This window comes from Artemia franciscana, chromosome 9 (assembly GCF_032884065.1).
Source record: "Artemia franciscana chromosome 9, ASM3288406v1, whole genome shotgun sequence".
NCBI classification, from domain to species: domain Eukaryota; kingdom Metazoa; phylum Arthropoda; class Branchiopoda; order Anostraca; family Artemiidae; genus Artemia; species Artemia franciscana.
The window spans coordinates 7439480-7463385 of NC_088871.1; the positions used below are offsets into that span (position 1 = coordinate 7439480).

Here is a 23906-nt window from a genome sequence, read left to right on the forward strand (position 1 = left end):
ATGAACTCCTCAAGCGTGTAATAATTTCTGTTCGTTTTAAGTTTTAATGCTGCTCCTAACTGTCAGTTGAGAAAAATTTTTCATATTTATTTTTTCATTGTTTCTTTTAAGTAATGCTAGAAAATCCTGCGCCCCCTTCATAGAATTTTTCTTCCCCCATGACAAATTACTCAAAGGAAAGATCGTTCCACGTAGCTCCCTCCCTTAGTCCTCTCCCGAATCGAACAAAATCCTCCTGAAAACTTCTATACACTTCTCAATAACCATTACCTTATGTAATTAAATGAAAAATCCATTTTTTTTAAGTGCAAGTAAGGAGCGACATTAAAACTTAAAACAAACAGAAACTACTCTGTATATGAAAGGGGTTATCCCCTCCACAACGCCTCGCTCTTTACCTTAAAGTTTGACTCCGTCACATCTCTACTTTTTAAAACAATAAAAAAAAAATAGCGTAAAGAGTGAAGCATTGCCGAGGGAACAGCCCCTTTCATATACATTGCAATTTCTGTTTGTTTTAAGTTTTAATATCGCTCCTTACTTGCAGTTAAAAACACATGTTTTTTTTTATTTAATTTCTGAACATTTCTGAATTGATACATGTTTTGATTTTGGCTCACCGCATTTGAATAATTAAAACGAAACTTATATACTAATTTTCTTTTGCTAAATGGCTTTCTCATTGTCTTGATCGGATGATTTTAATAAGAAAAAGAGGGTGGGGGAGGAGGTCTAGTTGTCCTCCAATTTTTGGTTACTTAAATTAATTCATCTAGATTTTTTTTATTATTATTTGTGCGAACACTTTTATTAGCGATAAACATACGTACCTTACGAACTAACGTATGTAACGAACTTCTATATTCGTGTATTTTAATTAGGTACATGAGGGGGTTTGTCTCCTCGTCAATACCTCGCTCTTTAGAATAAAGCTTTCAGATGGACCCCTGAATCATAGTTGAAATTACCAAAAATACTTCATCGTAAAGAACAAGGTATTGTGGAGGAGACAAACCCCCTTATATCCTTAATATTTTATGTCCATTTTAAGTTTTAATGCTACTCATTGCTTCCAGGTGAATTTTTTTTCTCATTGTTTTTTTTAAATAATGCTAGAAAATCATGTCCCCCCTTCATGGAAATCCTCTTCGCTCATGATAAATTCCTCCATGGAAAGATTCCCTCACATAGCCCTCTCCCCCAAACCACTCCCACAAAAATGCGAAAAAGTCCCCCTGAAAACGTCTGTAACTATATATAAACGTCAGCTACTATATGTAAACTATGGTCAAAGTTTGCAACCTGCAGCCCCTCCTCCTAGTACTGTGGGGGATTAAATCGTCCTCATAGACGACTATGAGATGGGGACAATTATAGGATACGACTCATAAGACATAGTTATTAGGCTTTCAACTAAGCTGAACAGAGTGGATATGTCAAAATTCTAACCCAGTGACTTAAGTGACTTTTGATGGGTAAGGCTAAACTTGATCAAACTTATATATTTAAACTCAGCATTAAAATGTGATTCTTTTGATGTAACTATTGGTATCAAAATTCCGTTTTTTAGGGTTTCGGTTACTATTGAGTCGGGTAGCTCCTTACAGCAGTTCGTTACCAAGAACTGTTTAAATACTAGTCAAAGTTTGTAACTTGTAGCCCCTCCCCCGAGGACTGTGGTAGACTAACTCGTTCCCAAAGACATTTTTATTATGTTTTTGACTATTTTGAACAAAATGGCTATCTGGAAATTTTGATCCGTTGACTTTGGGAAAAAATGAGCGTTTGAAGGGGCTTAGGTGCCCTCCACTTTTTTGGTAGCTTAAAAAGGACACTAAAACTTTTAATTTCCATTAGAATGAGCCCTTTCGCGACATTCTAGTACCACTGGGTGGATAAGATCACCCCTAGAAAAAAACAAACAAGTAAACACGCTTCCGTGATCTGTCTTCTTGCATAAAAAAAAACAAAATTCCATATTTTTGTAGATAGGAGCTTAAAATTTTGTACATCTCTGGAGCTTAAAATTTTGTGTAGTGTTCTCTGATACGCTGAATCTGTGATTTTTGTTAGAATTCTTTGACATTTAAGGGGTGTTTCCCCCTATTTTCTAAAATAAGGCAAATTTTCTCAGGCTCGTAGCTTTTCACGGGTACCACGAACTGTTTGATTCATGATTCGGCAGGATGAAGAAAATTATATTTTAAAATGCCGTCAATTGTTTCACCAATACGTCGTTGATATGTATGCTAAAATTGAATCAGAACGTTTGCTTTATATCCGCCTGAATCAGACCAAGCTCCGCTCTGAACAATACATTCATTTGCGACATGCAGTTGTAAATGACGTTAATACCACAAACGTTGGAAGATTAACAATTTTACCTTCGTCATATGCTGGCAGTCCCCGTCATATGCATGAATATGCTCAAGATGCTATTGCGTATGTTCGTCTCTATGGTCGTCCAGATTTATTTATTACATTTACATGTAATCAATCTTGGGACGAGATACAGCAGCTTTTACTTCAAGGACAATCGGCGGTTTATAGACATGACATTATGGCCCGTGTCTTCCGGCAATAGTTGAAATCACTGATAAACTACATAGTAAAACTTAAAGTGTTTGGGTCAGTGCGATGCTGGATGTACTCAGTGGAATGGCAAAAACCAGGTTTGCCACACGCACATATACTAATCTGGCTACATAAAAAAATTACTTCGAACGAAATTGATGATTTGATTTCCGCTGAAATACCTGATGAAAATGTCGATAAGGGGTTACATGATATTATTGTAAAAAATATGATACCTTGTGCACCTTGCGGTGCACTGAACGAAAATTCACCATGCATGGCCAAAGGAAGGTGCACAAAGCAATATCCTCGACTTTTAGTATCCAACACAATTACTGGCAATGATGGTTACCCACAATATAGAAGAAGATCTACTGAAGATGGCTGTAACACAGCAATAATAAAGAAGCGTAACGGTACCACCATCGAAGTAGATAACCAGTGGGTTGTTCCATATTCCCCATTATTATCAAAAACATTTGATGCACAAATAAACGTTGAATAGTGTAACTCCGTAAAGGCAATCAAATACATATGTAAATACGTCAACAAAGGCAGTGACATGGCAGTTTTTGGCTTGCAGCCCGAAATCAAAGATATCGACGAAATCGTACAATATCAGGCTGGAAGATGCATAAGCAGTAATGAAGCTGTTTGGTGAATTCTTTTATTTCCGATACATGAACGTAGTCCAGCTGTTGTTCACTTAGCGGTATATTTACAGAATAGTCAACGTGTTTATTTCTCGGAAACCAACGTGCAACAAAGAGCCCTGAATCCATCGGATACAAAGTTAACCGCTTTTTTTTCGCTTTGCAAAAATGATTCTTTTGCAAAAAAACTGCTGTATACTGAAGTGCCTTCGTATTACACGTGGAATATTAAAAATAAAGTATTTGAACGTCGAAAACAGGGTAAGTCAGTCGACGGCCAACCTACCATCTTCAAAGATACCACGATAGGAACCGGGACACCTGGACACAAATCACGACCGAGACACCGGGACACAAGGAATATAAATGACAACCAGGACACTCAAAGAGAAATCACAGACTGGGACACCGGGACACAAATGACGACCGGGACACAGGGAATATAAATGACGACCGGGACACATGGACACAACTACAACGGGGACGCCGGGGGGCACAGGGGGATATATAAATGACGACGGCGACACAAGGAATGGTCGATTAGCAATCACCATCAACAAAGCTCAAGGGCAATCATTAGAATCATGAGGTATAGATCTGAATACGGATTGTTTTCCCATGGACCATTATATGTTGCATGTTCAAGAGTCGGTAAACCTGACAATCTATTTATATGCACAGACAATGGGACAGCAAAGAATGTTGTATATTCGCAAGTTTTACGTAGTTAAAAACCCCCCGCGCGCGTAAGTCGTTACGCGCCATATTAGTTACGCGCCATTGTAGTTATGTCCCTATGTCCCACCTGTGAATATAGATAGATATACATATATATATATGTTTTTAACTACGTAAAACATGCGAATATACAACATTCTTCGCTGTCCCATTGTCTGTGCATATAAATAGATTGTCAGGTTTACTGACTCTTGAACATGCAACATATAATTGTCCATGGGAAAGACAATCCGTATTCAGATCTATAGCTCATTATTCTAATGATGTGTCCCTGTGTCCCGGTCGTCATTTATATTCCCTGTGTCCCGGTCGTCATTTGTGTCCCAGTGTCCCAGTTTGTAATTTTTCTTTGAGTGTCCCGGTCGTCATTTATATTTCCTGTCTCCCGGTCGTCATTTGTGTCCCGGTGTCTATATATCCGGCCTGTGCCCCCGGCGTCCCCGTTGTAGTTGTGTCCCTGTGTCCCGGTCGTCATTTATATTCCCTGTATCCCGGTCGTGATTTGTGTCCGGGTGTCCCAGTCTGTAATTTCTCTTTGAGGTTCCCGGTCGTCACTTATATTCCCTCTGTCTCGGTCGTCATTTGTGTCCCGGTCTGTAATTTCTCTTTGAGTGTTTTTTCTTTTTAGTTTTTTTTTAGTTTTTTACCTTTTTTCTTTCTTCGGTTTTCTTTTTCTTCTTTATTTTTCAGCTTCACTATGAAGTACATATCGATGAACCTTTGTTTTTTAACGTAAATCTGGTAGGCATTGATGACCTTATCCAAGTCAAAATCCCAAACCCAATCATCATCGCTATCATTTTCAGTTTTGATATGTTTTGACTCTCGCTGTCCAGGTGGATTTTCATCTAACTGCGCGGTTTTGCGTTCTTTAGCCGCAAGCCTGTTTTCTTGCTGTTCTTGTGATTCCCCGGCACGCTTTCTTTTCTTACTTTCTCTATCAGCTGCAAGCCTGTTTTCTTGCTGTTCTTATGATTCCTGGGAACGCTTTCTTTTCTTACTTTCTCTATCAGCAGCAAGTTTTTTGGCATAAACTCTTTGAGCAGCTTCCTCGGCTGTTGCCATTGTAGGTTCTTCAGTCATTTTACAATTAAACATTTTTCCGTGAACAAATGTCTTAAATACCGTTAATGACGTCACCGTCATAGCAAAAATGACAACAACTAACTTCATGAGGTCAGTCGACACAGAAACATGACGTCACCTGACAGACAGACAGACCTACAGACAGACAACTTATTTTTATATATATAGATATATATATATATATATATATATATATATATATATATATATATATATATATATATATATATATATATATATATATATATATGTATGTATATATATATATATATATATATATATATATATATATATATATATATATATATATATATATATATATTTAACTACCTAAAACTTGCGAATATACAACATTCTTCGCTGTCCCATTGTCTGTGCATATAAATAGATTGTCAGGTTTACCGACTCTTAAACATGCAACATATAATTGTCCATGGGAAAAACAATCCGTATTCAGATCTATACCTCATTATTCTAACGATTGCCCTTGAGCTTTGTTGATGGTGATTGCTAATCGAATATTCCCTGTGTCCCAGTCATCATTTTTATATCCCCCTGTGCCCCCCGGCGTCCCCGTTTTAGTTGTGTCCCTGTGTCCCGGTTCTTGTGTCCCGGTCGTCATTTATATTCTCTGTGTCCCGGTCGTCATTTGTGTCTCGGTGTCCCAGTCTGTAATTTCTCTTTGATGGTCGTCATTTATATTCCCTGTGTCCCGGTTTCCCGGTCGTCATTTGTGTCCCGGTGTCCCGGTCTGTAATTTCTCTTTGAGTGTCCCGGTCATCATTTATATTCCCTGTGTCCCGGTCGTCTTTTGTGTCCCGGTGTCCCGGTCTGTAGTGTCATCTTATAATGACGTCATATACAAAGCCTTATATACTTATAATGACGTCATATGCAAACCCACAAACAAACAAACATGCATACATACAACTTATTTTCTTATATATAGATATAGTTTCTTTTTTAGTTTTTCTTTTTTAGATTTTCTTTTTTTTTAGTTTTGCAGCTTTTTTTTATTATTTTTTTTTCTTTTTAGTTTTTTACCTTTTTTATTTTTTTCCTTTTTTAAATTTTTTTTTTAGGTTTTTTCTTTTTTTTAGCTTTTTTTGCGCCATACTAGTTACGCGCCATTGTAGTTGTGTCCCTGTGTCCCACCTGTGATTATAGATAGATATATATATGTTTTTAACTACGTAAAACTTGCGAATATACAACATTCTTCGCTGTCCCATTGTCTGTGCATATGAATAGACTGTCAGGTTTACTGACTCTTGAACATGCAACATATAATTGTTCATGGGAAAAACAATCCGTATTCAGATCTGTACCTCATTATTCTAATGATTGCCCTTGAACTTGGTTGATGGTGATTGCTAATCGATCATTCCCTGTGTCCCAGTCGTCATTTATATATCCCCCTGTGCCCCCTGGCGTCCCCGTTGTAGTTGTGTCCCTGTGTCCCGGTCGTTATTTGTGTCCCGGTGTCCCAGTCTGTAATTTCTCTTTGAGTGTCCCGGTCGTCATTTATATCTCCTGTGTCACGGTGTCCCGGTCGTCATTTTTGTCCCGGTGTCCCAGTCTGTAATTTCGTCAGTCGACAAACATGACGTCAGTGGACAAACAACTTCATGACGGAATAATGCTCAATCCTTGTAATGACGTCAGTCGACACACAAACAAACAACTTATTTATTATATATATATATATATATCTATATATATAAAATTAAGTTGTCTGTCTGTCTGTCTGTGGATCAGGTGACGTCATGTTTCTGTGTCGGCTGACGTCATGTTTTCGACTGACGAAATTACGAAATTACATTGGGACACAAATGACGACAAGGACACCGGCACATAGGGAATATAAATGACGACCGGGACACTCAAAGAGAAAGCAACCGGGACACAAGGAATGTTCAATTATCTATCACCATCAACAAAACACCATCAACAAACCATCACAAATGACGACCGGGACACAGGGAGTATAAATGACGACCAGGACATAAGTAAAAAAAAAACTAAAAAAAAAAGGTAAAAACTACAAAAAACTAAAAAGAAAAAAACAAACTAAAAACTAATAAAAAAACTAAAAAAGCTAAAAAACTAAAAAAACTAAAAAATAAAAAAAAAATAAAAATAGGAAACAAAAAGAAAAATAAAGGAGAAAAACAAAACTAAAAAAATAAAAATAAAAAAAAACTAAAAAGAAAAAAGAAAAAACTAAAAAAAACTAAAAAATGTAAAAACCAAAAACAAAACTAAAAAGAAAAAAAGGGGAAAAATACAAAAATTTATTTCATCATTTACCATTTCAAAAACGAATGTATATACAGACTGGGACACCGGAATACAAATGACGACCGGGACACAGGGAATATAAATGACGACCGGGACACAGGGACACAACTACAACGGGGACGCAGGGGGGCACAGGGGGATATATAAATATCGATGGGGACACAGAGAATGTTTGATTAGCAATCACCATCAACAAAGCTCAAGGGCAATCATTAGAATCATGAGGTATAACTAAAAAAAAACTAAAAAAAAGGCAGAAAACTAAAACCTAAAAAAAAGACCAATTCAAAAACGAATGTATATACAGACTGGGACACCGGGACACGAATGACGACCGGGACACCGGGACACAAGGAATATCAATGACGCCCGGGACCCTCAAAGAGAATTCACAGACTGGGACACCGGGACATAAATGACGACCGGAACACATGGAATATAAATGACGACCGGGACACCGGGGGGCACACAGGGATATATAAATGACGACGGCGACACAGGGAATCGTCGATTAGCAATCACCATCAACAAAGCTCAAGGGTAATCATTAGAATCATGAGGTATAGATCTGAATACGGATTGTTTTCCCATGGACCATTATATGTTGCATGTTCAAGAGTCGGTAAACCTGACAATGTATTTATATGCACAGACAATGGGACAGCAAAGAATGTTGTATATTCGCAAGTTTTACGTAGTTAAAAACATATATATATATATATATATATATATATATATATATATATATATATATATATATATATATATATATATATATGTATATTCACAGGTGGGACATAGGGACACAACTACAATGGCGCGTAACTAATATGGCGCGTAACGACTTACGCGCGGGGGGGGGGGGCTTGGGGGGGGGCGAAGCGCCCCCACCAACTAGGTGTTGGTACAAGCTATACAACAGCTAGTATATGTATATATATATATATATATATATATATATATATATATATATATATATATATATATATATATATATATATATATATATATATATATATATATATATATATATATATATATATATATATATATATATATATATATATATATATATATATATATATATATATATATATATATATATATATATATATATATATATATATATATATATATATACTAGCTGTTGGGGTGGCGCTTCGCGCCACCCCAACACCTAGTTGGTGGGGTGCTTCGCGCCCCCCCAAGCCCCCCCGCGCGCGTAAGTCGTTACGCGCCATATTAGTTACGCGCCATTGTAGTTGTGTCCCTGTTTCCCACCTGTGAATAGAGATAGATATAAATATATGTTTTTAACTACGTAAAACATGCGAATATACAACATTCTTCGCTGTCCCATTGTCTGTGCATATAAATAGATTGTCAGGTTTACTGACTCTTGAACATGCAACATATAATTGTCCATGGGGAAAACAATCCGTATTCAGATCTATACCTCATTATTCTAATGATGTGTCCCTGTGTCCCGGTCGTCATTTATATTCCCTTTGTCCCGGTCGACATTTTTGTCCCGGTTTGTAATTTATCTTTGAGTGTCCCGGTCGTCATTTATATTCCCTGTGTCCCGGTGTCCCGGTCGTCATTTGTGTCCCGGTGTCCCGGTCTGTAATTTCTATTCGAACAATCCCTGTGTCCCAGTCGTCATTTATATATCCCGCCTGTGCCCCCGGCGTCCCCATTGTAGGTTCTTCAGTCATTTTACAATTAAACATTTTTCCGTGAACAAATGTCTTAAATACCATTAATGACGTCACCGTCAAAGCAAGAATGACGACAACTAATTTCATGACGTCAGTCGACACAGAAACATGACGTCACCTGATCTACAGACAGACAGACAGACAACTTATTTTTATATATATAGATATATATATATATATATATATATATATATATATATATATATATATATATATATATATATATATATATATATATATATATATATATATATATATATATATATATATATATATATATACACTAGCTGTTGGGGTGGCGCTTCGCGCCACCCCAACACCTAGTTGGTGGGGGCGCTTCGCGCCCCCCCTAAGCCCCCCCGCGCGCGTAAGTCGTTACGCGCCATAATAGTTACGCGCCATTGTAGTTGTGTCCCTATGTCCCACCTGTGAATATAGATATATATATATATATATATATATATATATATATATATATATATATATATATATATATATATGTATATATATATATATATATATATATATGGTTTTAACTACGTAAAACTTGCGAATATACAACATTCTTTGCTGTCCCATTGTCTTTGCATATAAATAGATTGTCAGGTTTACCGACTCTTGAACATGCAACATATAATGGTCCATGGGAAAACAATCTGTATTCAGATCTATACCTCATGATTCTAATGATTGCCCTTGAGCTTTGTTGATGGTGATTGCTAATCGACCATTCCCTGTCCCGGTGTCCCGGTCGTCATTTATATCCACCTGTTTCCCCCGGTGTCCCCGTTGTAGTTGTGTCCCTGTGTCCCGGTCGTCATTTATATTCCCTGTGTCCCGGTCGTCATTTGTATCCCGGTGTCCCGGTCTGTATATACATTCGTTTTTTAGTTTTGTTTTTCTCCTTTATTTTTTTCCTTTTTTTTTCTTTTTTAGTTTATTTAGATTTTTAGATTTTTTAGTTTTTTTATTAGTTTTTAGTTTTTTTTTTCTTTTTAGTTTTTTTGTAGTTTTTACCTTCTTTTTAGTTTTGTTAATTTTTTTTTTACTTATGTCCTGGTCGTCATTTATACTCCCTGTGTCCCGGTGCTTTGTTGATTGCTAATCGAACATTCCTTTTGTCCTGGTCGCTTTCTCTTTGAGTGTCGTCATTTATTTTTTTTCTTTTTTAGTTCTTTTAGTTTTTACCTTTTTTAGTTTTTTTAGTTTTTTAGATGAAAATTTTTTTTAGTTTTTTCCTTTTTTCTTTTTAGTTATTTATTGGTTTTTACCTTTATTTTAGCATATTTTTCAGTTTTTTCCTTTTTTTTAGTTTTTTTTATTTTTTATTTTTTTAGTTTTTTACCTTTTTTTAGTTTTTTTATTTTTTTTAGTTTTTTAGCTTTTTTACTTTTTTTATTAGTTTTTAGTTTTTTTTGTAGTTTTTGCCTTTTTTTAGTTTTTTCAGTTTTTTTTAGTTTTTTATTGGTTTTTACCTTTATTTTAGCTTATTTTTCAGTTTTTTCCTTTTTTTTAGTTTTTTTTAGTTTTTAGTTTTTTTAGTTTTTTACCTTTTTTTAGTTTTTTTAGTTTTTTTAGTTTTTTAGCTTTTTTATTTTTTTATTAGTTTTTAGTTTTTTTTTGTAGTTTTTGCCTTTTTTTAGTTTTTTTAGTTTTTTAGCTTTTTTATTAGTTTTTAGTTTTTTTGTAGTTTTTGCCTTTTTTTAGTTTTTTTCTTTTTAGTTTTTTTGTAGTTTTTACCTTCTTTTTAGTTTTGTTAGTTGTTTTTTTTTACTTATGTCCTGGTCGTCATTTATACTCCCTGTGTCCCGGTGCTTTGTTGATTGCTAATAGAACATTCCTTTTGTCCTGGTCGCTTTCTCTTTGAGTGTCGTCATTTATTTTTTTCTTTTTTAGTTCTTTTAGTTTTTACCTTTTTTATTTTTTTTTAGTTTTTTAGATGAATTTTTTTTTAGTTTTTTCCTTTTTTTCTTTTTAGTTTTTTATTGGTTTTTACCTTTATTTTAGCTTATTTTTCAGTTATTTCCTTTTTTTTAGTTTTTTTTTATTTTTTATTTTTTTTAGTTTTTTACCTTTTTTTAGTTTTTTTTAGTTTTTTAGTTTTTTAGCTTTTTTACTTTTTTGATTAGTTTTTAGTTTTTTTTTGTAGTTTTTGCCTTTTTTTAGTTTTTTCAGTTTTTTTTTTAGTTTTTTATTGGTTTTTACCTTTATTTTAGCTTATTTTTCAGTTTTTTCCTTTTTTTTAGTCTTTTTTAGTTTTCAGTTTTTTTTAGTTTTTTACCTTTTTTTAGTTTTTTTAGTTTTTTAGCTTTTTTATTTTTTTTATTAGTTTTTAGTTTTTTTTGTAGTTTTTGCCTTTTTTTAGTTTTTTTAGTTTTTTGGCATTTTTATTAGTTTTTAGTTTTTTTGTAGTTTTTGCCTTTTTTTAGTTTTTTTAGTTTTTTAGCTTTTTTATTTTTTTTATTAGTTTTTAGTTTTTTTTTTTGTAGTTTTTGCCTTTTTTTAGTTTTTTCAGTTTTGACGTCACCTGATCCAGTTTTTTCAGGTGACGTCACCTGATCCACAGATCCACAGATCCACACACAGACAACTTATTTTTATATATATAGATATATATATCTATATATATAAAAATAAGTTGTCTGTGTGTGGATCTGTGGATCAGGTGACGTCATGTTTCGGCTGACGTCATGAAATTAGTTGCCATCATTTTTGCTTTGAAGGTGACGTCATTCAAGTTATATAAGACATATGTTCGCGTAGAATTCTATTAATGTTTAAGTTTACAATGACTGATGAAGATGCTCAAAGAGTCTATGCCAAAATACTTGCTGCTGATAGAGAAAGTCAGAAAAGAAAGCGTGCCAAGGAACTACCAGAGCAACGCGAAAGCAGACTTGCTGCTAAAAGAGAAAGTGAAAAAAGAAGGCGTGCCGAGGAATCAAAAGACCAGCAGGGAAACAGGCTTGAGGCTGATAGAGAAAGAAAGAACAGAAAGCATGCCGAGGAACTACCAGAGCAACGCAGAAGCAGACTTGCTGCTAAAAGAGAATGTGAAAAAAGAAGGCGTGCCGAGGAATTACAAGAACAGCAAGAAATCAGGCTTGCTGCTGATAGAGAAAGTAAGAAAAGAAAGCGTGCCGAGGAATCACAAGAACAGCAAGAAATCAGGCTTGCTGCTGATAGAGAAAGTAAGGGCCTTTTGAGGGTGAGGCTGTTCTTATTCCTCGCATTCCCATGATTCCAACAGATCTGCCTTTTCAATTTAAAAGATTGCAATTCCCAATTCAATTAGCATTTGCAATCACCATTAACAAAGCTCAAGGTCAATCATTAGAAAAATGTGGTATTGATCTTAATACTGATTGTTTTTCCCATGGACGATTTTACGTTGCATGTTCGAGGGTCGGTAAACCTGACAATCTATTTATATGCAGCGAGAATTGGACAGCGAAGAATGTTGTATATTCGCAAGTTTTACGCAGTTAATTTGTATTTCGGAACCAAATGAAGCGGTTAATTATCCATCTGAATTTTTAAATTCCATAGATCCTTCAGGGTGTCCACCACACCTGCTACAACTAAAAATAGGCGTAGCAATAATACTTTTAAGAAATATCAACCCACCAAAGCTTTGCAATGGCACGCGACTTGCCGTAAAAAAAAAACAATGGAAAACCTAATAGAGGCCACAATCTTGACAGGGCCTTATGAGGGTGAGGCTGTTCTTATTCCTCGCATTCCCATGATTCCAACGGATCTGCTTTTTCAATTTAAAAGATTGCAATTCCCAATTCGATTAGCATTTGCAACCACTATCAACAAAGCTCAAGGGCAATCACTAGAAAAATGCGGTATTGATCTTAATACAGATTGCTTTACCAATGTACAATTGTATGTTGCATCTTTGAGGTTCGGTAAACCTGACAATCTATTTATACGCACAGACAATGGGACAGCGAAGACTGTTGTATATTCACAAGTTTTACGTAGTTAATTTGTATTGTATCTATCTATCTATCTATCTATATAAAAACGAGTTGTGTGTATGCATGTTTGTTTGTAAAAAGAGCGTTTGCATATGACGTCATTATTAGTACATACGGCTTTGTATATGGACAGACAATGGGAAAGCCAAGAATGTTGTATATTCGCAATTTTTACGTAGTTTGAAACACATATATAAATCTATCTATATTCACAGGTGGGACACAGGGACACAACTACAATGGCGCGTAACTAGTATGGCGCGTAACTAATATGGCGCGTAACAACTTACGCGCGCGGGGGGGCTTGGGGGGCGCGAAGTGCCCCACCAACTAGGTGTTGGAGTGGCGCGAAGCGCCACCCCAACACCTAGTATATATATATATATATCTATATATATATAAATAAGTTGTCTGTGTGTGGAACTGTGGATCTGTGGATCAGGTGACGTCACACTAAATTATTTCACACTAATACAAAAGAAGAAAAAAACTAAAAAAGGTAAAAACTACAAAAAAAAATAAAAAGAAAAAAAAAATAAAAAAGCTAAAAAACTAAAAAAAACTAAAAAAAGGTAAAAATCTAATAACTAAAAAAAAACTGAAAAAAATAAAAAAAGGCAAAAACTACAAAAAAAATAAAAACTAATAAAAAAACTAAAAAAGCTAAAAAACTAAAAAAACTAAAAAAAAACTAAAAAAAGGTAAAAAACTAAAAAAAACTAAAAACTAAAAAAGAAAAAACTAAAAAAAAGGGAAAAACTGAAAAATAAAAGAGAAAAAGAAAACTAAAAAAATATGAATAAATATATATAAAAATAAGTTGTTTGTGGGTTATGTCTGTCTGTCTGTCTGTCGAGTGACGTCGTGTTTGTCCGCATATGACGTCTGAATTATTTCACACTAATACAAAAGAAGAAAAAAAACTAAAAAAGGTAAAAACTACAAAAAAAACTAAAAAGAAAAAAAACTAAAAAAGCTAAAAAACTAAAAAAAACTAAAAAAAGGTTAAAAAACTAAAAACTAAAAAAAACTGAAAAAACTAAAAAAAGGCAAAAACTAAAAAAAAAACTAAAAACTAATAAAAAAACTAAAAAAGCTAAAAAACTAAAAAAACTAAAAAAACTAAAAAAATGTAAAAAACAAAAAAAAACTAAAAACTAAAAAAGAAAAAACTAAAAAAAAGGAAAAAACTGAAAAATAAGAGAAAAAGAAAACTAAAAAAATATTAATAAATATAAAAAATATAAATATAAATATAATATAAATTAGCAATCAACAAAGCACCGAGACACAAACGACGACCGGGACACAGGGAGTATAAATGACGACCAGGACATAAGTAAAAAAAAAACTAAAAAACTAAAAAAATGGTAAAAACTACAAAAAAACTAAATAAAAAAACTAAAAAATCTAAAAATCTAAATAAACTAAAAAAGAAAAAAAAGAAAAAAGGAAAAAAATAAAGGAGAAAAACAAAACTAAAAAACGAATGTATATACAGACCGGGACACCGGGATACAAATGACGACCGGGACACAGGGAATATAAATGACGACCGGGACACAGGGACACAACTACAATGGGGACGCCGGGGGGCACAGGGGGATATATATGACGACCGGGACACCGGGACACAAGGAACTGCTATGACATGTGTGATGAATAGCGCCAAAATAGAACGTCTACTTCTAAAAATTAAGTCATTTGGTCAGAACCAAAGTCAATATAACTCTGCTTTTGGGGAAGGGGGCTTACTGAAGCTTTTCCGGAGAGCCAAGATTGTAATTTTAATCATATCAAAATTATGAAACTGAAAAAAAAAAGAGAATTTACTACATAATAAGAGGGTTTCAGGGTTGCATCCTCTTGCGTTCAGTATTAAACCGAAAGGCTATGGCAAACATTATTCCTTTTTCTAAAGGAAAAGTGAAGGTAATAAAAGTATTTGGTATCCTTTGCCGTAGAGAATTATTTTCTTGAAACTTTCTAACAGACACTTGAATTCTGAGAGGATGTGTAAGTGTCAGTAAAAAGGTATTACGTTGGGCACTCCAACTCCGTAATGCTCTAAATGGTCGTGATTTTATTCTAGAAGAGCTCAGTTTATTTCCTTGAAAAAGCTTCAGAAGACATGATCCTTCTAAGACATAAGCTCCCAAGAAGCAGGGACAGACGTATATTTGACATGATATACTTTAATTTTATGACGCATTCTATGTGACATTATGAACTTCATTTTATATTATGATATGAGATATATATTGTAAAATATGTTTTGTCTTAACCTAAGAAATATTTTATACAAATAATTCATCACAATTTATCGCTGCTTTTTTCTCATCTTGGTATTATATTAAATTAAATAAAAAAAACAAGTTTTTTTAACTGAAAGTAAGGAGCGACATTAAAACTTAAAACGACCAGAAATTACTTCGTATATGAAAGAGGCTGCTTCCTCATTAACGCCTCGCTCTTTACGCTAAAGTTTGACTCTTTCTCTCAATTCTTCTTTTTAAAACAGTAAAAAACTTTAGCGTAAAGAGCGGGGCGTTGATGAGGAAGCAGCCTCTTTCATATACGAAGTAATTTCTGGTCGTTTTAAGTTTTAATGTCGCTCCTTACTTTCAGTTAAAAAAAACTTGTTTTTTTTTTTTTATTTAATTTCTGGACGTTTTTGAATCAATGCATGTTTTGATTTTGGCTCTCCGCAGAGGAATAATTAAAACAAAAATTGCATTTTTTTTTTTTTTTTGGCTAAATGGCTTTCTCATAATTTTGATCGAATGATTTTGAGAGAAAAAGAGCGGGGGAGGAAGCCTAGTTGCCCTCCGGTTTTTTGGTTAATTAAAAAGGCAACTAGAATTTTTGATTTTTTACGAATATTTTTATTAGTAAAAGATTTACGTAACTTATAAATTAGCTTAAGTAAAGAACTTTTGTATTCTCATATTTTTATTACATATATGAGGGGGTTCCCCCCTTGTCAGATCCTCGCTCTTTACATTAAAGCTTAAATTTTGTCCCAATTCATTAAGAGTGACCCCAGAATCACAAAAGCTGTAGAATAAATAGTTGAAATTACTGAAAATACTTTAGCGTAAAGAGCGAGGTATTAGGAGGAGGTGAGCCCCTCAAATGGGTAATAATTTCTGTTTGTTTTAAGTTTTAATGCTGCTCCTTACTTCCAGCTGAAAGAACTTTTTCATATTTATTTTTTCATTGTGTTTTTAAATAATGCTAGTAAATCCTGCGCTCCCTTCATGGAGATTTTCTTCCGCCATGACAAACTATCGATGGAAAGTTCCCCCAGCATATCCCCCTCTTCTCAACCCCTCCCCCAACCAGAAAAATCCTCCTGAAAACGCCTGTACACTTCCCAATAACCATTACTATATGTAAGCACTGGTCAAAGTTTGTAACTTGTTGCCCCTCTCACTGGGACTGTGGGGGAGTAAGTCGTCCCCAAAGACATAGTTATAAGGTTTTTCGACTACGCTGAATAAAATGGCTATCTCGGAATTTTGATTTGTTGACTTTGGTAAAATGATTAGCTTGGGAGGGGGCCTAGGTGCCCTCCAATTTTTTTGGTCACTTAAAAAGGGCACTAGAACTTTTCATTTCCGTTAAAATGAGCCCTCTTGCAACATTCTAGGACAACTGGGTCGATACAATCACCCCTGGGAAAAACAAAAAAAAAACAAAAAACAAAAAAACAAATAAACACGCATCCGTGATCTGCCTTCTGGCAAAAAATACAAAATTCCATATTTTTGTAGATAAGAGCTTGAAACTTCTACAGTAGGGTTCTCTGATACGGTGAATCTGATGGTGTGATTTTCGTAAAGATTCTGTGACTTCTAGGGGGCGTTTCCCCCTATTTTCTAAAATAACGCAAATTTTCTCAGGCTCGTAACTTTTGATGGGTAAGACTAAACTTGATGAAACTTACATATTTAAAATCAGCATTAAAATGCGATTCTTTTGATGTATGTATTGGCATCAAAACTAGATTTTTTAGAGTTTTGGTTACTATTGAGCCGGGTCGCTCCTTACTACAGTTCGTTACCACGAACTGTTTGATAAATAAAACAAGTTTTTTCAGCTGCAAGTAAGGAGCATCATTGAAACTCAAAACTAATACGAATTATACCGCATGTGAAGTTGTTACCTCCCACCTCAATACCTTGCTTTTCAAGCGATAGTTCTTAGCACTTTTTAAGAAAGATTCCTGTTCTAATTAAACGCCGCTTGTGTTTCAAGAGTCGTTCTTAAAAAAAACTGGGAACAAATTCAAACTTTAGCGTATAGAGCAAGTTATAGAGGAGGGGAACAACCCCTTATATATGAAATAATTTGTTTATTTGAGTTTCAATGCAGGTCTTCACTTTCAGTTGAAAGTTTTATTGAATTTCTGGTGCATTTTTCAAATAATGCCGGTAAATATGGCTCCCCCAACACGAAAAATATCCTCCCATCAAGGAAAACTCCTCCGTTTAGGGTCCCTCCCGCCTAAAACACACCCCATCATCTATAATTCTTCCGGGCAATTCTATCCTTGCTGAAATCCCCTCGTTCGTAACATTTCTTGCGAAGAACTTGCGAAGAAGCCTGAAAAATTCTCATGAGCATACTTTCATTTGAAAACGGCAATTTCTAATCGTTTTCCGAACGCTCGGAAAACATCTCCTTTCGTAGTATTTTTTTTCTCCGGAAATGTGAAACGGGAGAGAATTTCCCTGGGCACTTCCCCCAGAACATCTTGACATGTAAAATTGAGTTGTAAAAGAGAAAGCAAGACACATAAAAAGAAATTCACATAAGAATTCAGTCAAATCCCCTCAATGTAATTCACCCCAAAAATTTCTCTCCCCACGAAAAAAATCTCCCAATTATTATGGACGAATCACAAATTCCCAAATTGCCCAAATCACAAAATTCCCCTCCTGATAACTGTCTATATGATTCCCAATAAGAAATGCTATATGCTCACTGCTCACTCACTACTAACCACTCATCAAATCTACTTACTTGATACAAAACACTGATGTTTGGTAAATACTGATTTTTCCCAAAGCTATTGAAACAGAAAAGTTTCATAAAACAAAGGTTAAATAATGCTAATTAACAGGACAATGTTCCAAAAGCGCAGGGATACAACTGTGCAAAACAACAGCATAATCAAATTTGTTTTGCAAGGCTGTAGCTGTTACATTTCTGTTGCTGTGCATTACACAGCAATGCCTGGCTTCCACCCTCTGCATTACGAATAAATATAATTGTTTGACAGAAATTTTTAATTATTTTATTTTAAAATTCAATGTCATAACTCTCAGTTTTTCCTGACCTAATTAGAAAACCACATTTGAACCGATGATCTCTTGATCTGCAATCGTATGGTCTAACACTAAGTTATGAAGTCTATGTATATTTCAATAATAGAAATTATGTGTACACAATATGGGTAAATTTCACAGCTAACACCCCTTTCCGGTATATGAAGGGAGTTACCCTCTCCCCAACACCTCGCTCTTCATACTAAAGTCTTTTCGTTTTTAAAATATACATCTTCTTATTGTTCAAACTAAATGACATTTGGACAAAATTCAAGCATTTAACATGAAAAGTTAGAAGTTGATGAGGGGTTAACTCCCTTAACGTATGTAATAATTTGTATTCGTCCTAAGTTTTAATGTTGATTCTTATTTTCATTTGAAAAAATTTGTTGTTTTTAGTTTTATTTCTAATTTTTTTTCAATAATGCCAAAATATATGGCTCTACCTCAACAGAAAACCGCCCTCCCCTCGAAAAGAAACTATAGGCAATTCAAAATCAATGAAAAACATACGAATATAGAAGTTCGTGACGTAAGTTAATTCGTAAGTTACGTATATTTTTTACCAATGAAAACGTTTGTAAAAAATTAAAAGTACTAGTTGCTTTTAAAGTATCAAAAAATTGGAGGGCAACTAGGCCTCCTCCCTCGCTCTTTTTTCTCAAAATCTTCCTAAAATTTTACAATTGCAATTAACTAATATGCAAATTTCGTTTTAATTATTTACGTGCGGACAGCCAAGATCAAAACATGCATTAATTAAAAAAATGTCCAGAAATTAAATGAAAAAACAAGTTTTTTTTTAAATGAAAGTAAGGAGAAACATTAACACTTAAAACGAACAGAAATTACTCCGTATATGAAAGGGGCTTTTCCTCCTCAACGCCCCGCTCTTTACGCTAAAGTCTCTTACTGTATTAAAAATAGAGTTAAGACAAAGAGTCAAACTTTAGCGTAAAGAGCGGGGCGTTGAGGAGGAAAACCCCTTTCATATGCGGAGTAATTTCTGTTCGTTTTAAGTTTTAATGTTGCTCCTTGCTTTCATTTAAAAAAAACTTGTTTTTGTATTTAATCAAACAGTTCGTGGTAACGAACTGTAGTAAGGAGCGACCCGGCTCAATAGTAACCAAAACTCTAAAAAATTGAATTTTGATATCAATAGCTACATCAAAAGAATCGCATTTTAATGCTGATTTTAAATATATAAGTTTCATCAAGTTTAGTCTTACCCATCAAAAGTTACGAGCCTGAGAAAATTGGGGATGACTTACTCCCCCACAATCCCTGGGGGAGGGGCTGCAAGTTACAAACTTTGACCAGTGTTTACATATAGTAATGGTTATTGGGAAGTGTACAGACGTTTTCAGGGGGATTTTATTTTGTTTGGGGGTGGGGCTGAGGAGAGGGGGCTATGTTGGAGGATCTTTCCTTGGAGGAATCTGTCATGGGGGAACAGAAATTCAATGAAAAGGGCGCAGGATTCTCTAGCATTACTATAAGAAAACAATGAAAAATAAACATGAAAACGTTTTTTCAAATGAAAGGAAGAAGCAGCATTGAAACTTAAAACGAACAGAGATTATTACGCATATGAGGGGTTCTAAAAATACTTTAGCATAAAGAGCGAGGTATTTAGGAGGAGATAAATACCTCGCTTTTTATGCTAAAGTATTTTTAGTAATTTCGACTATTTATTCTACGGCCTTTCTGATTCAGGGGTCATTTTTAAAGAATTGGGACAAAACTTACGATTTAGTGTAAAGAACGAGGTATTAACGAGGGTACAAACCCCCTCATATTTGTTTGACTCTTTGCCACAATTCTGCTTTTTAAAACAATTAAAAGCTTTAGCGTAAAGAGCGAGGGATTGCGGAGGGAACAATCTATTTCATATACGGAGTAATTTCTGTTCGTTTTAAGTTTTAATGTCACTCCTTACTTTCAGTTAAAAAAACTAGTTTTTTTATGTAATTTCATATAGGAGCCTGAAACCTCTGCAGTAGAGTTTTCTAACACGCTAAATCAGGCGATGTAATTTTCATTAAGATTGCTTTCGAACAGTTCGTGGTAACGAACTGTAGCAAGGAACGACCTGGTTTAATAGTAACCGAACTCTAAGAAACGAAATTTTGATTTCAATAGTTAAATCCGACGAATTGCAATTTAATACCGATTTTAAATATAAGTTTCATTAAGCTTAGTCTTACCCATCAAAAGTTACAAACTTGAGAAAATGCACCTAATTATAGAAAATAGGAGGAAACACCCCTTAAAAGTCATAGAATCTTAACGAAATCACATTCAGTTGTTTCATCCACAACACCCCGCTCTTTGCTCTAAAGTTTTTTTTACTGTTTTAAAAAGTAGAGTTGAGAGAAAGAATCAAACTTTAGCGTAAAGAGCGGGACGTTGAGGAGGGAACAGCCACTTCCATATACGAAATAATTTCTGTTCGTTTTAAGTTTTAATGTCGCTCCTTACTTTCAGTTAAAAAAAGCTTTTCTTTATTTATTTAATACTTTCAGGGAAAGTTTGTTGCCTTTTCCGATAATCAGGCTAATTTTTTCTGGCCTATAACCTTTGACGAGTAACATTAAACTTGATAAATCTTATTTATCTAGAATCAGCATAATAAACCGATTCTTTTTATACATTTCTGGGCATCAAAGCTCCGTTTTTTAGAGTTTTACTTAATATTTAGCCGCATGGTAGGCATTTTCGAAGACCAAACTACCTTTCTATGGCGAACGAAAACATTGTTCAATAGGGATAAATCCTCTTGTTAGACATTGAAAAGAGTTACGAAACATAAAAATGCAATGTGGTCTTGTAAAATACCTACGTCGTATATATGGGGATGATCTGACCATACCAGCATATGACTATAAATTTATCAAATTTTCAAAAAAAGATTGTACAACCTTGAACCTTGAATGGAATTAAACTTACATTTAGGCACTATTAAGGGGGAGAAGCTTACAGATGAAGACTTTGAATGAAGCCTGATAAATGAACCCCCATTAAAAAATTTAGCCAGTGAACCGTAAACCATATATGACCCGGTAGTAGTTATTTTATTCTGTATAAATATCGTTGTTTTTTCTGTAATACTTTAGTATATCTCCTGATGAAGATCACTACGTATGTAATAGAAATATCCAGAGATTTTGTAACCGTTTTCATTGCATAATGAAAGGATTTAACCCTATTAAACTTTTTTTTTTTTCTATTTTAGAAGTAGCGGATCATTTGTTTGACTTCGTCTCAATGGACATGGTAAAAGCTTTCATTGAGCATGGAATCAAATGGAAAAATGGAAAAATAAAAGTGAAATAGTTTTTTTTCTTGGAATGTTAAGAGTGCCCAGGAGAAACTAAAAGCTCTTGAGAATCTGTTATTTAAGTATGGTATTGTCTTTTTAGTTGAACACTTGCTTAACGTGGGTAAATATTCAATGGTAAAAGTTTCGTGTGATTATTTATAAGATATTTCGCGATAACGAGCTATATGTAAGGAGCGACCCGGCTCAATAGTAACCGAAACTCTAAGAAACATAGTTTTGATACTAATAGATACATCAAAAGAATTGAATTTTTATTTTGATTTCAAATATATAAGTTTCATTAGGTTTAGTCTTACCCATTAAAAGTTACGAGCCTGAGAATATTTGCCTTATTTTCAAAAAAGGGAGAAACATCCACTTAAAGTAGTGGAATCTTAATTAAGATCCAACCATAAGATTCAGCGTATCAGAAAACCTGTAGACGTTGTAAGCTTTTATCGGATAAATTGTAAAATTTTGTATTTTTGGCCACAGGACAGATCACGGATGCGTGCTTATTTGTTGTTGTTTTTTCCTCTTTTTTTTTCCAGTGGTAATCGTATTAACCCAATGGTCCTGGAATATCGCAAGAACGTTTATTCGCATGAAAATAAAAATTTCTAGTATCAAATATTTCGAATTTTCGTATAATATACCTTTTTTTGAACCATAGTGGAATCCAGGAAAATATTTACACAAACTGGAAAAAGTGAAAGCGGATCCGCTTTTTATCACTTTTACTCAAAAACTTCAGAAATGGAACCATGAAAAATACATGAGGTGCAAACATTGAATTATAAATTATAGCAAGTGTTTGTTTATCAAAACGACCTTTCACCCTGACTAGTAGGCCATCTGTTTTCCTAAGTTTTCCCAACACAGATGATAACACCAACTCCCGCGTAGCTTTAATTGACGGACCAAAAGGCAACCCAAGGTAATTAATGGAATCTTTATTAATAACATCAAGTCATCCCACCCTAATTGAATGATGCTGGATATCACTTTTACTATTCGCCACTAGGAAATCTGTTTTAGAAGGTTCAATCTCTAATCCTATCTCTCGTAGATGTGAGTGGAATATATTAGTTGCATTCTGCATTGATATTAAATTATCCGAGAACAACAGAATATCATCAGCATACGATAAGTGGCTAATGTCTATGTCTTTAATCACATATGGGGGTATGAACCGTGTGGCTGATCTAATTGCGTTATTAAATATAAAGGGGCTAAGAACTGACCCTTGTTTTAACTCCACGACGTAAATAAATTCGGTCTGAAAATCGCCCTCCCGAAAAGATACTCACAGATGAATTACCATACCAGTCCGCCAAACACTGACCTACAAATGGGTTCAACCCACTACGCAACAATGACAGAAAAGCGTTGTTATACAAGATACTATCGAACGCTTTTGAAATATCAACTCCACATACAAATAATTGTTTTTTTAATCTTATGGCGGTGTTCCAATATTTTTAGAATTACTGCGTGTGCATTTTGAACTCCTACACCCCTTCAAAAACCCGACTGTTGATCCCCCATATCACACTTTGTTGTTAAATATGGAAGTAAAATCTTTTCAAATAATTTACTAATAACAGAACAAATTGTTATAGGTCTATACGATAAACAGTGGGAAGGATTCTTGCCCTTTTTGCGTATGCAAACAACTTTACCTTCACTCATCAAAGAAGGGACATGATAATGGGCTACTATTATTTGATATAGTAGCGTAAGATGCTCTGGTAATTTTGAAGTACCATACATAAGATACTCTGGTAATAAACCGACTGGACCTAGGGCCTTCCCACATTTTAGTGATTTAATTTTAGTCAAAATCGAAGATGCAGTAAAATTAACTATGTGACCAAAAAATTGATGGAAAACTCGGCCCCCTCCCAAGCTTATTTTTCCCAAAGTCACTTCATCAAAATTTTGAGATCGCTATTTTCATCGGTTTTCATTGTGTCATAGTGTTGGAAATGTACATGTAGGTTTTGTGACTATTTTGGAGAGTCATGACAGAATGAAGAACTCTTACATATTTGAGCTATAGAAATTTCTAACGAATTTGATTTGATTACACACTCCTAAGCTATTTTAGCATAATTGAGGAGCGGTCCAAACTGATTTATTTCTGCCTCTCTGCGGCATGTGCCCGCATTTTGCCAACATCTATACGT

The 23906-nt window shown here is 34.4% G+C and overlaps 1 protein-coding gene across 2 annotated transcripts in view; it reads right to left on the reverse strand.

Moving 5' to 3' along the window:
• Window positions 1-23906, reverse strand: part of LOC136030949 (tubulin alpha-8 chain-like) — a 225726-nt gene that overhangs the window by 130275 nt on the left and 71545 nt on the right. Inside the window, exon 1 of one of the 2 annotated variants that reach the window (XM_065710077.1) lies at window positions 22374-22479. The exons of the other annotated variant lie outside the window; for it this stretch is intronic. The gene's annotated coding sequence lies outside the window, so the exon portion shown is untranslated. Of the gene's footprint in view, window positions 1-22373; window positions 22480-23906 lie in introns of those variants that run through there. 2 annotated transcript variants of the gene reach the window in all.